Raw genomic sequence first — 15,512 nt, 5'->3', positions numbered from 1 at the left:
CAGTGTTGGTGTTTCGGTACAGAAGGTGGGAAGGCGACTGTTTTTCTGTAAGCTGGCATAGCCCTGCATGACTTTGGCTATGCCTACACTAGCCCCGCACTTTCGAAGGGGGGATGCCAATGAAACACTTTGGGATATGCTAATGAGGTGCTGTAATGAATATGCAGCACCTCATTAGCATAAGGGTGGCCACAGTACTTCAGAAGTGCCTCTTTTGATTGCACGTGGCTCATCTACACAGGGTAGTTCTCGAAAGGACCCTGCACACTTCAAAATCCCCTTATTCCTATTGGATATGATTATAGGAATAAGGGGATTTCGAAGTGTGTGGGGACCTTCCAAAAAGGACCCCGGGTAGATGAGCCGCATGTGATCGAAAGCAGCCACGATTATGCTAATGAGGAGCTGCATAGTCATTGCAGCACCTCATTAACATATCCCAAAGTGTCTCATTAACATCCCCCTTTCAAAAGTGGGGGGCTAGTGTAGACATAACCTAAATGTTATGTCCAAGCAGATTGTTGATACCTACAGAGAGATGTTCTGGAAACTTTGCCTGAGGTATTTATTGATATTCCCTTGAAGATTCCATGGCAGTGCAGCTGTGCTTCCTGTCCGCCCCCTCACTCTCCCACGATATGATACTTTCCCATACCATTATTCAGTCTGTGTTGCAGCAACCAAAGCACATCATTTGTCTGCATAAAGAGTGGGGTGATACCCATTAGCACACAGAAATAAAGCCTAGGTTTCTCTGCTCACCCTCTTGAATGAGATAGCCCCAAGAGTGATATCAGCCTGTGGACAAGTGGGGCATCATTAGAATTATTTCCGTGTAAACTTGCTGCGCGAACCATGACTGTATTTTCTTATGCCCCTATGAAAACGCCTCATCCCCCTTTCCCCTTCCCTCAAATTCACCAAGTTAACAGTGCCTGCAGAGCTGTGTGTGTCTTGCAAGGGCGAGGGGGAAAGTGGCTGCACATGCTGAAAAAGTGTTCTTGTAAGTGACATGATTCAACCTTGAGCAGGAATTGAACAATCCCTCTTTTGTTACATTGAATGTTGTAGACGAGACCTTGAGAACTCAGAAAACTTCTTACTTTGACAGATTATGTCAACTAAGGAGGAGATCTAAGCAAAAGAGAGAGGAACTTATGAGGGAGATTCTGAACCATTCCTCAAATGAAGCACAAAAAAGGGAGGAGTGATGACTGAGTGAAGGTGAGATAGGAATGAGGGCAGTGAGCACATGATCAAGGTTATGGAGGAGAAAACAGAGATGCTCAAGTATTTAATGAAGATGCAGAGTGAGCAGAACCAGCCTTGACCTCCCCTGCAATGTGCATAGACTGCTTTGCCCAGAAGCCCCCACTCTGCATTCACACATTCCTTTCCACTGTCCATGAATGCCCAGCTTCTGCCATGCTCCCTTCCTGACCACAACTGTGGCTATGACATCTGGACCTACACGCATTTGTGAGGCTTTTCTCTAACCCAGTGTTTCTTAGTTTATTTGGCCACAGAACCCTTTTAAACTCAAAAGAATTTTGTGGAACCACTAATAACAGTCTTATATGTGGGTTAACCCCTCTCAGCTCCAACCCGGGCCCCAGGACGAACCCATCCACACAAAGAGCCTAAGCCCACCTGAATAAACTCCACCTGAGTTAGCTGCTCCTATTACCTCACCAACATGGCGGATGAACCTGCCTTTGCCACTGCTGCTCCTCCACCTCTAATCCTGAGGGCCTGATTTCATTGGCCACCCTATGGCAATGCCAGAGGCCAGTCACAAACAATGAAAGGTGAAGGCGAGGCAGGAACCGCAGGGCCCATCTGTCTCCCCTTCTGGATAGTCATTGGCTCTCCTTGCCCCTCCCCCCTTTGCTTGCGCACTGGCTACTTTGTGACTGAGGGGCTCTCTGCAGCTCCCTGCCCAGCCACAGCTGAAATAATGCAACTAAATTCAGTTGGCTTAATGGCCAGATCCCTCCTGCCACCCTGCCAGCTGTTAAACCAATTAAACTCAGTTATCCTGTTTCAGCGGCAACAGGGAGGGAAGAAACAGAGGAGTCAGCAGTGTCAGTGTCCAGAGCCACAAATGATTCTTTAGAGCCACATGTGGATCCGGAGCCTCCCCTGATCATTTTCTTGCAGAACCCTGGGGTTCTGCAGAACACCATCTGGGAAATACTGCTGTGACCCAAGAACTCCCTTACCAGTAAACAATGATCCAGAATTGTGTGACTGTGATTTGCAGTGATCAGTGAAGGCGAATATTTTTATCAGTACAATGATTTTATTTTCTGTTCCACGGTCCATATCAATAAGTCAGGCCCCAAGTACAGGCTATCAAATCCTTTTCTTTCATGGAAATGAATTACCTGGGATGAAAAATGGGATGTAGTAGGAAAGCAACCCCAAAAAGGAGACATTTAAACACCCATCATTTTCAAAGTCATTCTTCAAGCCTCCCTGACATTCATGGCAGTGCTAGGGGCTTCTCTGACAGCCCTAAGCTATGTCTACACAATAGGCTTTTCACGGCAAAACTGGGCTTCTGTTGGGATAAACCATGGAGTGTCTACATGCATAATGTGCTTTGGCAATAAAACCTGGCACATCTGTTGGCAGCGTTATACCTCTCTGCATTCAGGTATAAAGTGCCTTGATAATGTTCTGTCAACAAAACAGCTGTGTAGCTGCTCCAGGGCTCTTTTGTTGACAGAGAGGGCTTCTGGCTCACTGTGCAGCCTTGTTTGTAGAGTTCCCAGCTGTTCTGTCAAGAGAGGCCCAGGCAGCCTGGCTGTTCTCTGTCAACAGCAGATTGTTCTTTTGATCGACTTTTACGTCTAGACATGATCTGCCAACAGAGGTTTTGCCAAGTTCTCTCTTCTGACAGTCCCTTCTGTCAACAGGTGCCTCTCATGTGGGCATAGCCCTAGTGTCTGGCTGCTTGAACGAAATGTCCAAGCACTCACTGCACCTCCCAAGAAAAAGCATTTCACCCTTATTTTCACACAGATTATGCAAACAACAGCATGCAGCTATATCTATGGGGATACTATCCTCAATAAGGTGTAGCTTTTAACAGAGGCACCTTTCAATCTGCCAAAGGCACATTCCACTACCATGTAGCATCGGCTCAGCCTATTGTTGAACGGCTCCATACTGCCATCCTGGTGCTTGTGTATGGTTTCATGATACAGGGCTGTAAGGGGTAAGTTGGATCTCCCAGGATCACTATGGTCATTTCCACATCCCCCACTGTAATCATGTGGTCTGGAAAGATAGTCCCCAGCTGCAGCTTTCTGTACAGGCCACTCTTCCTGAAGATGGATGAATCATGCACCTTTCCAGACCACCCACAGTTGTGTCTGTTAAATGCATATGCTTGAAGCACCATCGGGAAGTGTCCCTTCCTGTTGCTGTACTCTGTGGCAAGGTGGGTTGGTGCTGTAATTGGAATATATATGCCATCAAGTGCCACTCCACCATTAGAAAAGCCTGTCGCTGCAAAACCATCATGCACGTTTCCCGGAATCAGAGTCCTCCACAGCAGAATGCAATTTATTGCCTGTCACACTTGCAGAAGTGCAGCCCCCACAGTAGACTTCCCATATGTAAAATGATTTGTGACATACTGGTAGCAATCAGGAGTCAACCGCTTCCACAGAGGAATTCCACATGTTTCTATACCAAGAGGGCTGCTCTCATTTTGGTGTCCTTGCACTGCAGGTTGGTGGCTAGTTCAGCACACAGCTCCAGGTAAGCCGTTTTAGGAATCCTATAGTCCTGTAGCCGCTGGTGTTCATCCCACACCAGTATGATGCAGTGTCTGATAAAATGCATACAAGAAAAATTGGGAACCTACCCCATTATATCCAAAACAGGGACTCACCTGTGAGGCAAGAGACCCCAGCGCAGCTCTCTGGTCAGAATTAGGCCTTACATGGACTTAATCTCAAGTCTTCCACAGCCAAGGAGAGTGCCCTAACCACTAGGCTATTTCTTATGTGACAGTGATAGTGGGTTTCTCTTTGATTTTCCATGCAAACATTTTACATGGTCTAATTTTTGTACCAGTATAGAATAAAACCAAATGTTAAACTCAAAATGTTTTTGAAAAGCAGCAGAAAAATTCCCCCATTGATTTCCAGAGCACATATTTAGGAAAATCTCCAATATTAATTTAAAAATTTCCATGTTAGACACTCCGCTACAACACTTGGAAGAATTTCCCAAACATTAATTACATTTGTCATTAAAAATTTGCACCTCATCGCCAATCCAAATGCGCCTAACTTCAACATAAACCATTGGGATGTGCTATGTGTTTCTCTGATAGATTCAAAAGACTATTTTTAAATATCTGTTATCAGGATAGTTATTTATCTTAATCAAGTCAGCTCTCAGCCATCTCTTTGTTAAGCTAAACAGATTGAGCTCCTTGAGTTTATCACTACAATACATGCTTTCTGATCATCCTCATTGGCTCTTCTCTAAACCCTCTTCAATTTATCAACATCCTTCTTTAATTGTGGATACCAGAGCTCAACAAAGCATTCCAGAAATGGTGTCACCACTACCACTTACAGAGGTGAAAAAAATCTCTCTGCTCCTATTACAGATTCCCTTGTTTGTGCACCTTATGATCTCATTAGTTCTTGTGACGACAGCATTAGGTGGGGAGCTTCCTGCTTCCATCAGCCCCACTGGATAATGATTCAACACCTCACTGAAAGTTTCAGAGCTCTTTCAAAGAGTGGAAACGATTCCCAGCTAGAAACTCAGAAGCCAAAATTCAAAGTGAAGAGACTGGAAATCTAAGTGAAAGTTCCTTGTCTGATGAGAAAAGAAATTTAGGATTAGATGAAGGAAGACAGAAGGCTCCCAAGAGCATAACTACCAAAGGACCTTTATTTCAGTCCCATATTACCTTTCTTCCACTGCACTTGTCCCCTCACTTATTATTGATAATTATTGACATTAGAAATAATGATAACTAAAATGAAGTAGCACCATGTTTTTTATACTAAAGGAATAAATCTCAAATCATATTAATGTTCCTGCATTACTAAATGTTTTGTGCTCCTATTTTGGGTCAATATCACTCATTGTGGACAACATTTAGGCCTTGGCAAGTTGAGAAGTGTGTCTGAGGAAAATAATCTTCACAAGTTCCGTAGTGTACAGCAGGAACCCTGACAGATATGTAACGCTGGCACTATTATTAATAATGCCATTCAGTAGTTCTCACTTTGTACATCTGACTGAATTTACTCTAAATATGAATAATATGCTGTGAAAATACTTCTGGTTTAAATTTAAAAAATTAAAACAAAAAACGCACATGAAGTAACATCAAGTTCTGATTGACACTGATGTCAGAACACTTCACAGACCTGAGAAATAGTTCAATTTTATTAAATAGTATGTATCTATAATCAGAAAATATGTCTGAAATTAATCATCACTTAAGAAAAGTGATCTTTATAATTAAATAAAACATGTGACCCTTTAGTAGAAATACCACATTTAAAAACCTCCACATCTCTGCTGAAGATTAATTAGACGCTATTTGTCTAGACTACTGTTCTAGATTCAAGAGGTAGTTTGTTAAAAACGAATATGTCAAACCACTGCCATAAAATCATGGTGCTGGAACTGCACCTATCAAATGCTTTGTTTGAGTAAACTATTTTGGTCTCCTTGATCACATCTGCAATCAATTTTAAAAACAATTGAGATTTTCTCTTGTTTATATTGCATGATGAGCTTCCTATCTCTGCTCTAATGTTCATGGGTTGGCTCTCTATTTAAGGTCTTCCTCACAAAAATACTGAATACTGTTTAACTGTTAAAATAATTTCAGGGATGTCACTCCTCTTTTAACCCTGATCACTTCCTTCTTTTTGTTACAGTAGTACGCCACCAGTAACTTCAAAGTGAAGCTTTTCTCTCTGCTTTCTTGAGATAAAATGACACACAATGCTCTTCTGCTCTAGTCTTATCACAAGGGACAAACTGTGAAAGATTCAATGAACCACGATTTTGCAGTCTTAAAATGCTTCTTAGAGACAAGACTGAACCCATGTTCCTTTAGATTATGTTTGAGCAGTACAGTGAAGTGCTTTTTTCCTCAACTATATCTACCGGAGAAAACACAATAAATTAAGTAATTATAATTCAGAATCTTGGGCTTAACATTCTAAGACATTCAAGAAGATTGAAGTGTTCCTGTAAAAACAAATAAGTAGGCAAAAATTGTTCTGAGAAAAAAAAGATGAATATTGGAAATATCTTCATATTTAGCCTTTTATACTAGGCATTGTCTCCTGCTTGCCAAGCCTTAAACCATATCATGCTGATGTGTCATCTTTGTTACTCTGGACAAAAAATGGCACAAAATGTGCAGATAAATTGTAACTAGTGTCTTTGTGGACTCTCCTCACCGAGCCCAGCTTCCCAGCCCCCACCCAGCTCTGTGCAGGGCAGCTGGGGGACATCAGATGCTGAGAGACACTGACACCCTGACTTCAGGCGGGATAGCAATAAGGTACCAGCTCCTTGGCCCTGGACCCATGAGGGGCAGTTGGAAGATGCCGTTACCCCAGCCCTGGTCCCAGCTCGGGACAACCAGGGGAAGACAGCTATTGGGGGATGTCAGCACCTCATCCCTGCTCCCCGGACGTCCCTGCAGGCCTGCCAAGGGATGCTGGCATACCACACTGGCCCCTCATGGGGCTGCCAGGGGATATTCCACTGACCCCCACAGGGCTGCCAGGAGGCCAGCTTGGCTTGCCCTCCTGCCCCAACCCAATGGTACAGGAGCATCCCTCATCCTGCTGAACAAGGGATGTGGCCAGACCAGAGAATGCCAGTTTTTGGAAGTGCAACCTACAGTATGCGTGTCATCAATTTTAAAAATAGTAACAAGCAGAAGAAGCAAGTTTCTGCTATGACTTTTATGATTGGAGAGACAACTTTCTGAATGGGACCTGAATGTAAATTGATGCAAATGCTGAGCCTGGAGACAGCCTCCAAATATGTTTTTGAGAGAGGTGTGAACTGCTCCATTAATTGTAACTGCTCATTAATACTGAAGCCTGGAAATGGCAATGTAAAAAATTGACACTGCTAGCTTACTGTGGATAATTTTTGCAGAAATATCTGCTTTTATGCCTTCTCCACAATTCCAAATAGATTTTCATATGACAAAAAAAAAAAAAAACAGCTATCCCCCAATATCACTGCCAGAACTTTGGTTTTACTCCCCCGACAATTCCTTCAGCACAAACATCTTCAGCAAATGAGAGTGGAGAAAATTGAATGTCACATCAAAATGAGTAACACTCACACACTGACTGTATTATTTCCTTTCATGTTTAATGCAACAAAGGCTCCATTTTTGAATATAACTAGAACTGCTACAGAATTTCCATATGTGACAGAAACAAATACTGGGTGCTGGATTCACACAGAGATATAGGCACCTTCAATGGCAGTTAGCTGACTTAGTTTAAAACTTAGATCTTCAAAACCACCGCTCAGATTCTGTGTCGGGGTAGATGTATGTTTGCCCCAACTAAAATTTGGCAACGTTGGCATTGCAGAGTAAATGCAACTCAGAAACGGTATGTCCAAAATTATAGGTGCTTAAATTCCTTAGCTGTCTGAATTTCTATCATTGGCTATGCAAAAAGGCACCCTATAAGTACTGACTGTGCTGAATTGCTCAGAACCAAATTCCTGGGGTTCCTGAAACAAATTACTCCTCTGGTTGTCTTACTTACTGGGACCAATTTGATAGATGTTTTCAGAGGCTCCCTACTGAACTAGGACCCAAACAAACAACAGCTAAGGAAGAAGTGCTGATTCTCTTATACCCAGTGGGGCCAAACCCACTGTGGGCTTCAGGCCAAGGTGGGAGGAGGGCCTGGAAAGGCAGCCCAGAGCCCGCGCTCCCTCTGAGCCATTCAGGGAGTGGCAGCACAGCATTGCCATGGCCTTTCAAAGGGGCCCAGTGCTTCAGGCCCTTTAGGCAACTATCCCCTTTGCCCTAACTGCCCAGTGATTACACCATGAATACAGGATGAATGAGACTTAGATTCAAATCACTACTCTACCTGATTTGGAGCAGTGAGTTTAAGCCAGGTCTTCTAGCTATATGCCATAACTACTAGGCTGTAGGATTTTCTGGATAAGGTGCTCTCAGCTCCTCCTGTTGGAGCTGTTCTTTAGTGCATCAGTAACAACAGAGCCATTTGTGCAAGGATGAGCCCTGAAGTCCCTGCTGACTGCCCTAGCCCCAGGGTACAGAACCATTCTCATTCTTTCTGAGTGCATGCTGAGGTGGGATTTGCAACTGGTACTCCGATTTTGAGAAGTGTTCTAGCTATTGAGCTATTGGGAATATGGGCAGCCTGGCCACCAGTTCTTTGTTTTTTTATGAGCAAGAGAGGATTTGACTTAAGAGCCTAACTCCAAGACTGGGTTTGTGACTGTGAATCCCAGGCAGAGAATGCTACTTCCATCTGGCTCAGTGAGCCACCTAACTCCTATTGAAAAGTGGGACTTAGGCCATGCACCTCTATCCAGCATTACCTGCTAGTTTGTTTAAGTGGGTCACCACTTCCAGCTGGCTGGCTTCTGAGTCCCATTTTTAGGTGCCTAATTCTTCTTTGTTCAAAGCTTCCACGTTACTCAGAATGCTTATGAACATTAAATATTTAAGTATCAACCTGGGAAGTGAAAGTAAAGAAAATATTTATGTAGTAAAACGTTCTGGCTTAGTATCCAAAGCTCTTGAGACCTAAATTTAAGTGTTTGAGTACGTATTCAATAATTCCACTGAAGTTCAGCCATTAGTATCCTTCTGTTTTGTTGGTTCTACTAACAGAAAATCTTTCAAAGTCAGGGATATGCAGAGGGGGAGTGGTAATGATAAATCTACAAAATCTTTCATCTGTTTAAACTATTTGATCAAAGTTAGAGATTTTAAAGTCATTTTTAAAAACATAGAAAGAACTAAAAGTAAAACTAATCTTAACGTTTTTCATCTAGGCTACGGTTACACTACAAGTGCTCTTTCGACAGAAATCACTGTTGGAAGAGATTTCCCTACAGCACACCTGTCAACAGAGTTCAGCCAACCACAAAAAACAATCAGAAGAGTGTTCCACCCTGTCAACAGAGTGGCTGAACTCCCCTGGCTGCTCTCTTGACAAAACAGCCACCCAGAAACACAGCTGACAGGGCTGCCCATTCTTCTGTCAAGAGAAGGCCCCCCCAGAGCACCCGCACAGCTTTTTTGTTGACAGAATCTGCTGACAGCATTGTTTTGCCTCATGGATGACAGCAGAACACTGCCAGCTAAAGTGCTGAGTTTTGTTAACAAACTGTCGACAAAATGCATTTTATGTGTGGCCATTCCACCGGTTTTATCAAGAAAACTGGGGTTTTGTCGGCAAAACTCACTAGTGTAGTTGTAGCCATAATAAATGACTAACGGGAAGGGATAGACAAAGGAATAATTTTTAAAGATCCAACATCTAGCAGTCTTTAGTTCTGGTTATTTGTGAGGTACCAAACCTTAGGATCATCTTGCTTTTCCTTTCCACAATTCCAGTATATTATACCAGTACAGCAGATCTTAAATTGCCAGATCTTAGAAATAAAACAACAACAACAACAGGATTTCTGCAAAGGTTGAAATCAGTTTTCAATGATAATAAGAAACTCACATGCAAATTCTCATGTTTTGGGAGAACTGGCTGCTATCTGCCAGAACAAAAAGGGGGTGGCAAAATATCAGTGAAGAGTAGTGGGACTTAAAATCTGCAATCTGAGTCCCTGATAATATTAGAAATATTTTGGCAGGGAAATAAAGATTTCCAATTAATAACCCAGGACCAACAATTAAGAAGAAAAAACAGATTCCTGCAATTATACCTGTTAACTCTTGCTAGGGTTTTCCCAGCAATATCATTGTCATCATCATCATCAGCAGCAGCAGCAGCAGCAGCAGGCCTGTTACATACCATTTTGTCTTTTATTCCTCTAGTCATATATACAGGAGTCAAGGGACCTAAATCCATGCAATGAAGTTTTCTCCTCATCTTCCACCAGCAGCATTGTGCCATCCTCAGTCATGTTCAACTGGCCTTTGATAGAAAGCAAGTGCCACAGGTGAAAATCCATATAAAGACCTCACAAGTAGGATGCAAGTTCCTGTTTACCAGCAAAAGCATCCTCTCAAATTTGCAGACCATCTGAAAGCCAGAGAAGAAATAAGTCCCAGCCCAAGTATGTGAAAAGAACCTAACTTTAAAACTTGTCCTAGTCCAATAAGGCCCTCATATGCACAGGAAAAGAGAAAGGGGAAGATGGGGAAAAATCAGAAAGTTCAGAACGTTCTGAGTCACTACAGGGGCTCGTCTGCATACTTGGCTCAATCTAATTCTTGATCTTCCCCCCCACCCCTCCACTCTCTGATTTGCTCACCTTGATTATCTTTTTCTGATTTGTCCTCCTTGCTTACTGTTTTTGGTTCTCTGTGTCTTAAATATTGAGTCTGTTCTGGTCTGGCTATGGTCTGAAGAAGTAGGTCTGTCCCACGAAAGCTCACCTAATAAACTATTTTGCTAGTCTTTAAAGTGCTACTTGACTGCTTTTTGTTTTGATAGTGTATAGACTAGCACGGCTTACTCTCTGTTACTTTTGAAACGAGAATGCTAATAAGCCACTTCAGCAGATGCTAATGAGGTGCTAATGAATATGCAGTGCCTTATTAGCATAATAACAGCCATGCACGTTTCAAAAGTGACACTGTCAAAATGCATGCCGCTGGTGTAGAGAGGGGCCTTTTGAAAGGACCCCCAGACTTCGAAAGCCCCTTCTTCCCATTTGGTTTACGGAAGAAGGGTCTTTTGAAATCCAGGGGATCCTTTCAAAAGATCCCTGTCTGCATGGGCAGCATGCATTTCAAAAGTGGCACTTTCGAAACGCGCATGGCTACCATTATGCTAATGAGGCACTGCATGGTCATATAAGTGCCTCATTAGCATCTGACAAGGTGGCTCATTAGCATCCCCCTTTCAAAAGACGGGGGTTAGTGTAGCCATGGCCTTAGATAACAGACTACTATATCTGGGGCTACACCTCCATCAGCTAACAGACTGAAGCTCGGGACATGTTGCAAACCCTCTCTCTTTACACAGGTCTTTTGCGAAGGGTTGGTGAGCTGAAAGTCAGAATCTGTCCATCGACAGTCATGTTCTGTGGCTTCAGTTTAATTTGTTTTCTTGCTGATTTTAGGGAAGCTGCTGCATTTATTTTTATCAGATTAATGGGTTTTTGATATATAGACCCTAAAGTCAACCACCCCGGATGAGCGCATTTTACAGTTTATATAAACAAGTGAAGGAAGGAAGGAGAGCCAGAGGGGTAGCAGTGTTAGGCTGTAGCTTCACAAAAAAGCAGTTTTGGAGCACCTTGAAGACTAACACATTGATTTATCATTTTTATTTATTTATTTATATATTTATTCATAAATCAATGTGTTAGTCATCAAGGTGCTACAGGACTGCTTGTTTTAAGGAAGGAAGGAAACAGTATCTTCCCTTCTAATCTTCTAACTTGAGCTCCAGTTCAGGAAAGTACTTACGCACACAGGCAGGTCCATCCCTATTCAGGAAAACTCATATTCTTATGCTTAACTTTAGTTATGAGGATAAATCCTGCTGACTGCTCAAATGCTTTTGTGCTTTTCTAAATACAGATACTTTCCTGAATGGGACGTATATGCCAAAGAGGCACTTGAATTGTCCTTTGGGATACCTATCAGGACTAAAGGATATGCCTTTGGGACTCCAGTGTGACTACCTGGGAATGTGTAAAACTAAGCTATGCACTTCTCTAGCTTTCATCACCCTGGTCCTGTCTCTGAATGTGTGAATCACTAGGCAGTAGGCATCATTGTTAGGAGTGCAGATATACATTTATTTAGGGACCTGAATGTCAAGAGCAGGACGCTCTTCAAGTCAGACACTTCCCTTCTGCTTCCCATCCCTCTATTTTATGTCTCACAATAAATACCAAGATGGGACCCCAGGTCTTGAGAACAGGGATCAAGTTTGCTTTGTTGTCTTTTCTCCTCTTTCCCCTCCCCATCCGAAATGCACTTCTCTGGGCTCATGGCAGAAAGGGTGACCAGGCCAGAGAAATTCTCTGCCACCAAACTGCAGATATTATTTACTCGGGGGTGCTGCATCACTGGCATTTCACCAGCTATAGTGGACACTGCTACTCCCTTGCTTGCTGCCGCTTCCTTCTCCTGCCGCCGCATGTCTTGATACACCTGGTGCATGATGAACTGGGTCGTGTTCCTTGGTGCACGCATGCCTGGTGCACGCCAGCCACACAGGTTCATGGGTCGTAACAGTGCAGCCACAGCAGCACGCATACTTGCTGGCACACGGCACCTGGGGACCCAGCGGTGCCATTTTGTGCTCCAGTGCTTTGCTTGTTTCTTCTTCCAGGATACCCTGCTGTTGCCTCCCCTCATCCACTGACTCCTTCTAGGGAGTCTGTATTGGCACCAGCTAGGATAGGGGTAGGCAGCCCTTGGCTCCCTGTGCCCAGGGCCATAGTGGCAGTGAGAAAACTCTCCCAGGCTCCTTCTCCCACACCTCAGGGCCCTGCCCTCTGATGCAGGCCACTGATCTTCTTGACCCTCCATAGAAAGCTGCTGCCACCCATACTGGTTCCTCCACCTGCCAGTCAGGTATACATAAGGATTCTGTTTCACCAGATGCTTCTTATTTTGTGCCACCAGCTGCTTCCTTGGCTCCACCTCTTCCTGCAGCTGCCAGTTGTCCCTGTACTCTTGATTCCTTCTGCTACTGCCAGCTCCTCCTGGCCTTAACCAGCTGGTCTCCTGCAGCTGCTGTCCTTGTCTGCTGCTGTTCCGTCCAGCTCCACCTGCCTTTGGGCCATGCCCAATTCCCATAGCGGCTCGTAGCATGATCAGTCCCCGGTGTGAGATGCCGCTCGGTCCCTTGTCCCTGCACAGACTCAACAGGCCGCAGGTGTAGTGCCACCGGGGGTGGCGGCCTCCTTTTGTCTCAGGAGTCCTGTCCACACTGAACATAGCATCCCTGTTACCAGGGGCAACGGGCAGCCAATCACAAAGCAACGGGCGGAGCTGTGAATGAACATTCCATAGGCACTTCTGCCCAGAGGGTGCTTCAAATTGTCTTTGTCATCTAGGGGGCTTAAGGAAGGCCAGATCTCTTGCCTGTTAGTCAAGGCTTTGTGACAACTGTACCACATTCAGACCCCACACACCTGCCATGTTCTGTCCATGGGTTTTAACTACAGAAGGGTTTGAGGCAGGATGCTAGACACAAACACCTTAAACTCTGGGGTAGGTCAAATCTAGTATAGCAGTTGCCTTTGGAGTCAGTGAATGCTGGTCCCTGTCACGTGACAAGGGTATTAACCTTTGTGACTTCTGGGGCTAAATAAAGAAATTTAAATGCAGGCCCCAACCCTACCCCTAGCTTCAATTCCAGTCTGTGTTTTGCTACTAATACTGAGGTTTCTATCTGAATATCATAAAGTAGCTCTTAAGGGTGAGTGATTGTTATTAGTTACATTTTACAGGAAGGATGTCTGAGACTTCCTGTGTGGTCAAGTGACTTTTCCATAGTCAGATGGAGCAAGCAGTTGGGGCAGAAATTCAACACAGCTTTCTTGACTTTATATTCTATACCCAGTCACTGGAACATGCTGGCTTATGTACACTGCCTTTATGCATTTTGGAAAATAAAACCTGGCCATAGGCTAAAATGCAGTCCACAACTCCCTGCAATGTCCTTCAGTCTGTGTCTATTTCAATGTGAAGGAGTAGCCCTCAGAGACTACAAGCTAGACCACTTCCTTGCCTTGTAGTGATCTAACATGTCTATGTGGTGGGGAGGAGGGCATAGCTCAGTGGTTACAGCCCTGCCTTACAAGCCATGGGTTGTGAGCCTGACCATTGCTGGGGCCTCACACGTATGCTTTCAGGTACTTAGGGACAGATTAGATCAATATTTGTCAGGGATGATGTAGATGGTGCTAGGTCCTGCTGCGAGTGCAGGGCACTTAATGACCTCTGAAGGTCCCTTCCAGTTCTATTATTCCATACTTCCATACTTAAAAATAGCAAACAGTAACATCTTTCCTCTTTCTCCTTTTAAAATAGCTTCATTAATTTAGGTGTATGAAGAGGGACAGGAGATTTCTGTAGGAAAGCTATATCACACAGACGTGTTGTGCACTTAGATCTGAAAATGGTGAGGTTGATGCTCGTTCTTATCCCTTGTCTGAGTGAATTTGCCTGTTTTGCTCCATCTAAACTAAAATCATGATCATCTTTCCGTGCATCACTGGTTTCATGGCACTGGTGTAATTATAGACAAGTATCAGAGGGGTAGTCATGTTTGTCTGTATCTGCAAAAACAATGAAGAGTCCTGTGGCCCTTTACAGATTAACAGATTTACTGGAGCATAAGCTTTCGTTGGCAAAGACCCACTTCATCAGATGCATGCTACTTGCTTCTGACAAACTGGTTCTTTGCCCACAAAAGTTTATGCTCCAATAAATCTGTTGGTCTATAAGGTGCCACAGAACTTCTCATTGTTTTAGTGTAATTGTAGTTGTCATATGTGGTTATTATCATAGAGAAAGCTGCAATCTCTGAGCTAACTAGGACAATACCCACTGGGGGCTTTTGAACGTTACACCTCAGGATTATCTCAGTCTGAGAAATCTGTCATCCCTATCTAGTCATAATCACTTTCCAAACCTAAATAGTTCTGGCAAGTTTTTTTTTTTTTTTTTAAATACTAAATCAGAAAAAAACAGTTAAGAATGGAGTGTGTTTGAAATGCAATTCATTTGCTGTTTCTGAAGCAGACTGTAGCAAAAGGAATTACAGTTAGTATTTTTTTCTCTTTCAATTAAAAAAAAACAAAACCCTGTCACCTTTCTTTACTTTTAATCCGGTTCCCTATTTTCCAGCTTCACTCTGTAAGGAAGCCATACGGAAAATTCTAGCAGCATGATATATTGCGACTAGCAATGGGAAAAATACTTACAGTGATGAGCCTAGGAAATGTGAACAACAGACATGTACATTTTATTTAATATCAGGAGTTGGGATAATACCAAGTTGTATAATTTATGAACACACGATGGCAGTAGTAATCTGTGCAAAACAGTTAGCAGAAAATGTGCAGACATTGAAGAAACAAGGTTGGCAAGCAAATATCTTTTACTGAACCCATTTCTGTTGGTGAGAGAGACAAGCTTTCAAGCTTACCTGAGCTCTTCTTCAGGCTACCTTACCTACCTTGCCTCGCTAATATCTGGCACCCAAGAAGTCTACAACAACACTGCATACAATGCATGGGTATGTGGCACCAAGCCTCATTTGTTTTTAGGTATAATGGACACAACC

Source organism: Carettochelys insculpta, chromosome 1, assembly GCF_033958435.1.
Source record: "Carettochelys insculpta isolate YL-2023 chromosome 1, ASM3395843v1, whole genome shotgun sequence".
Lineage (NCBI taxonomy): Eukaryota > Metazoa > Chordata > Testudines > Carettochelyidae > Carettochelys > Carettochelys insculpta.
This window is presented reverse-complemented; position numbering follows the sequence as displayed.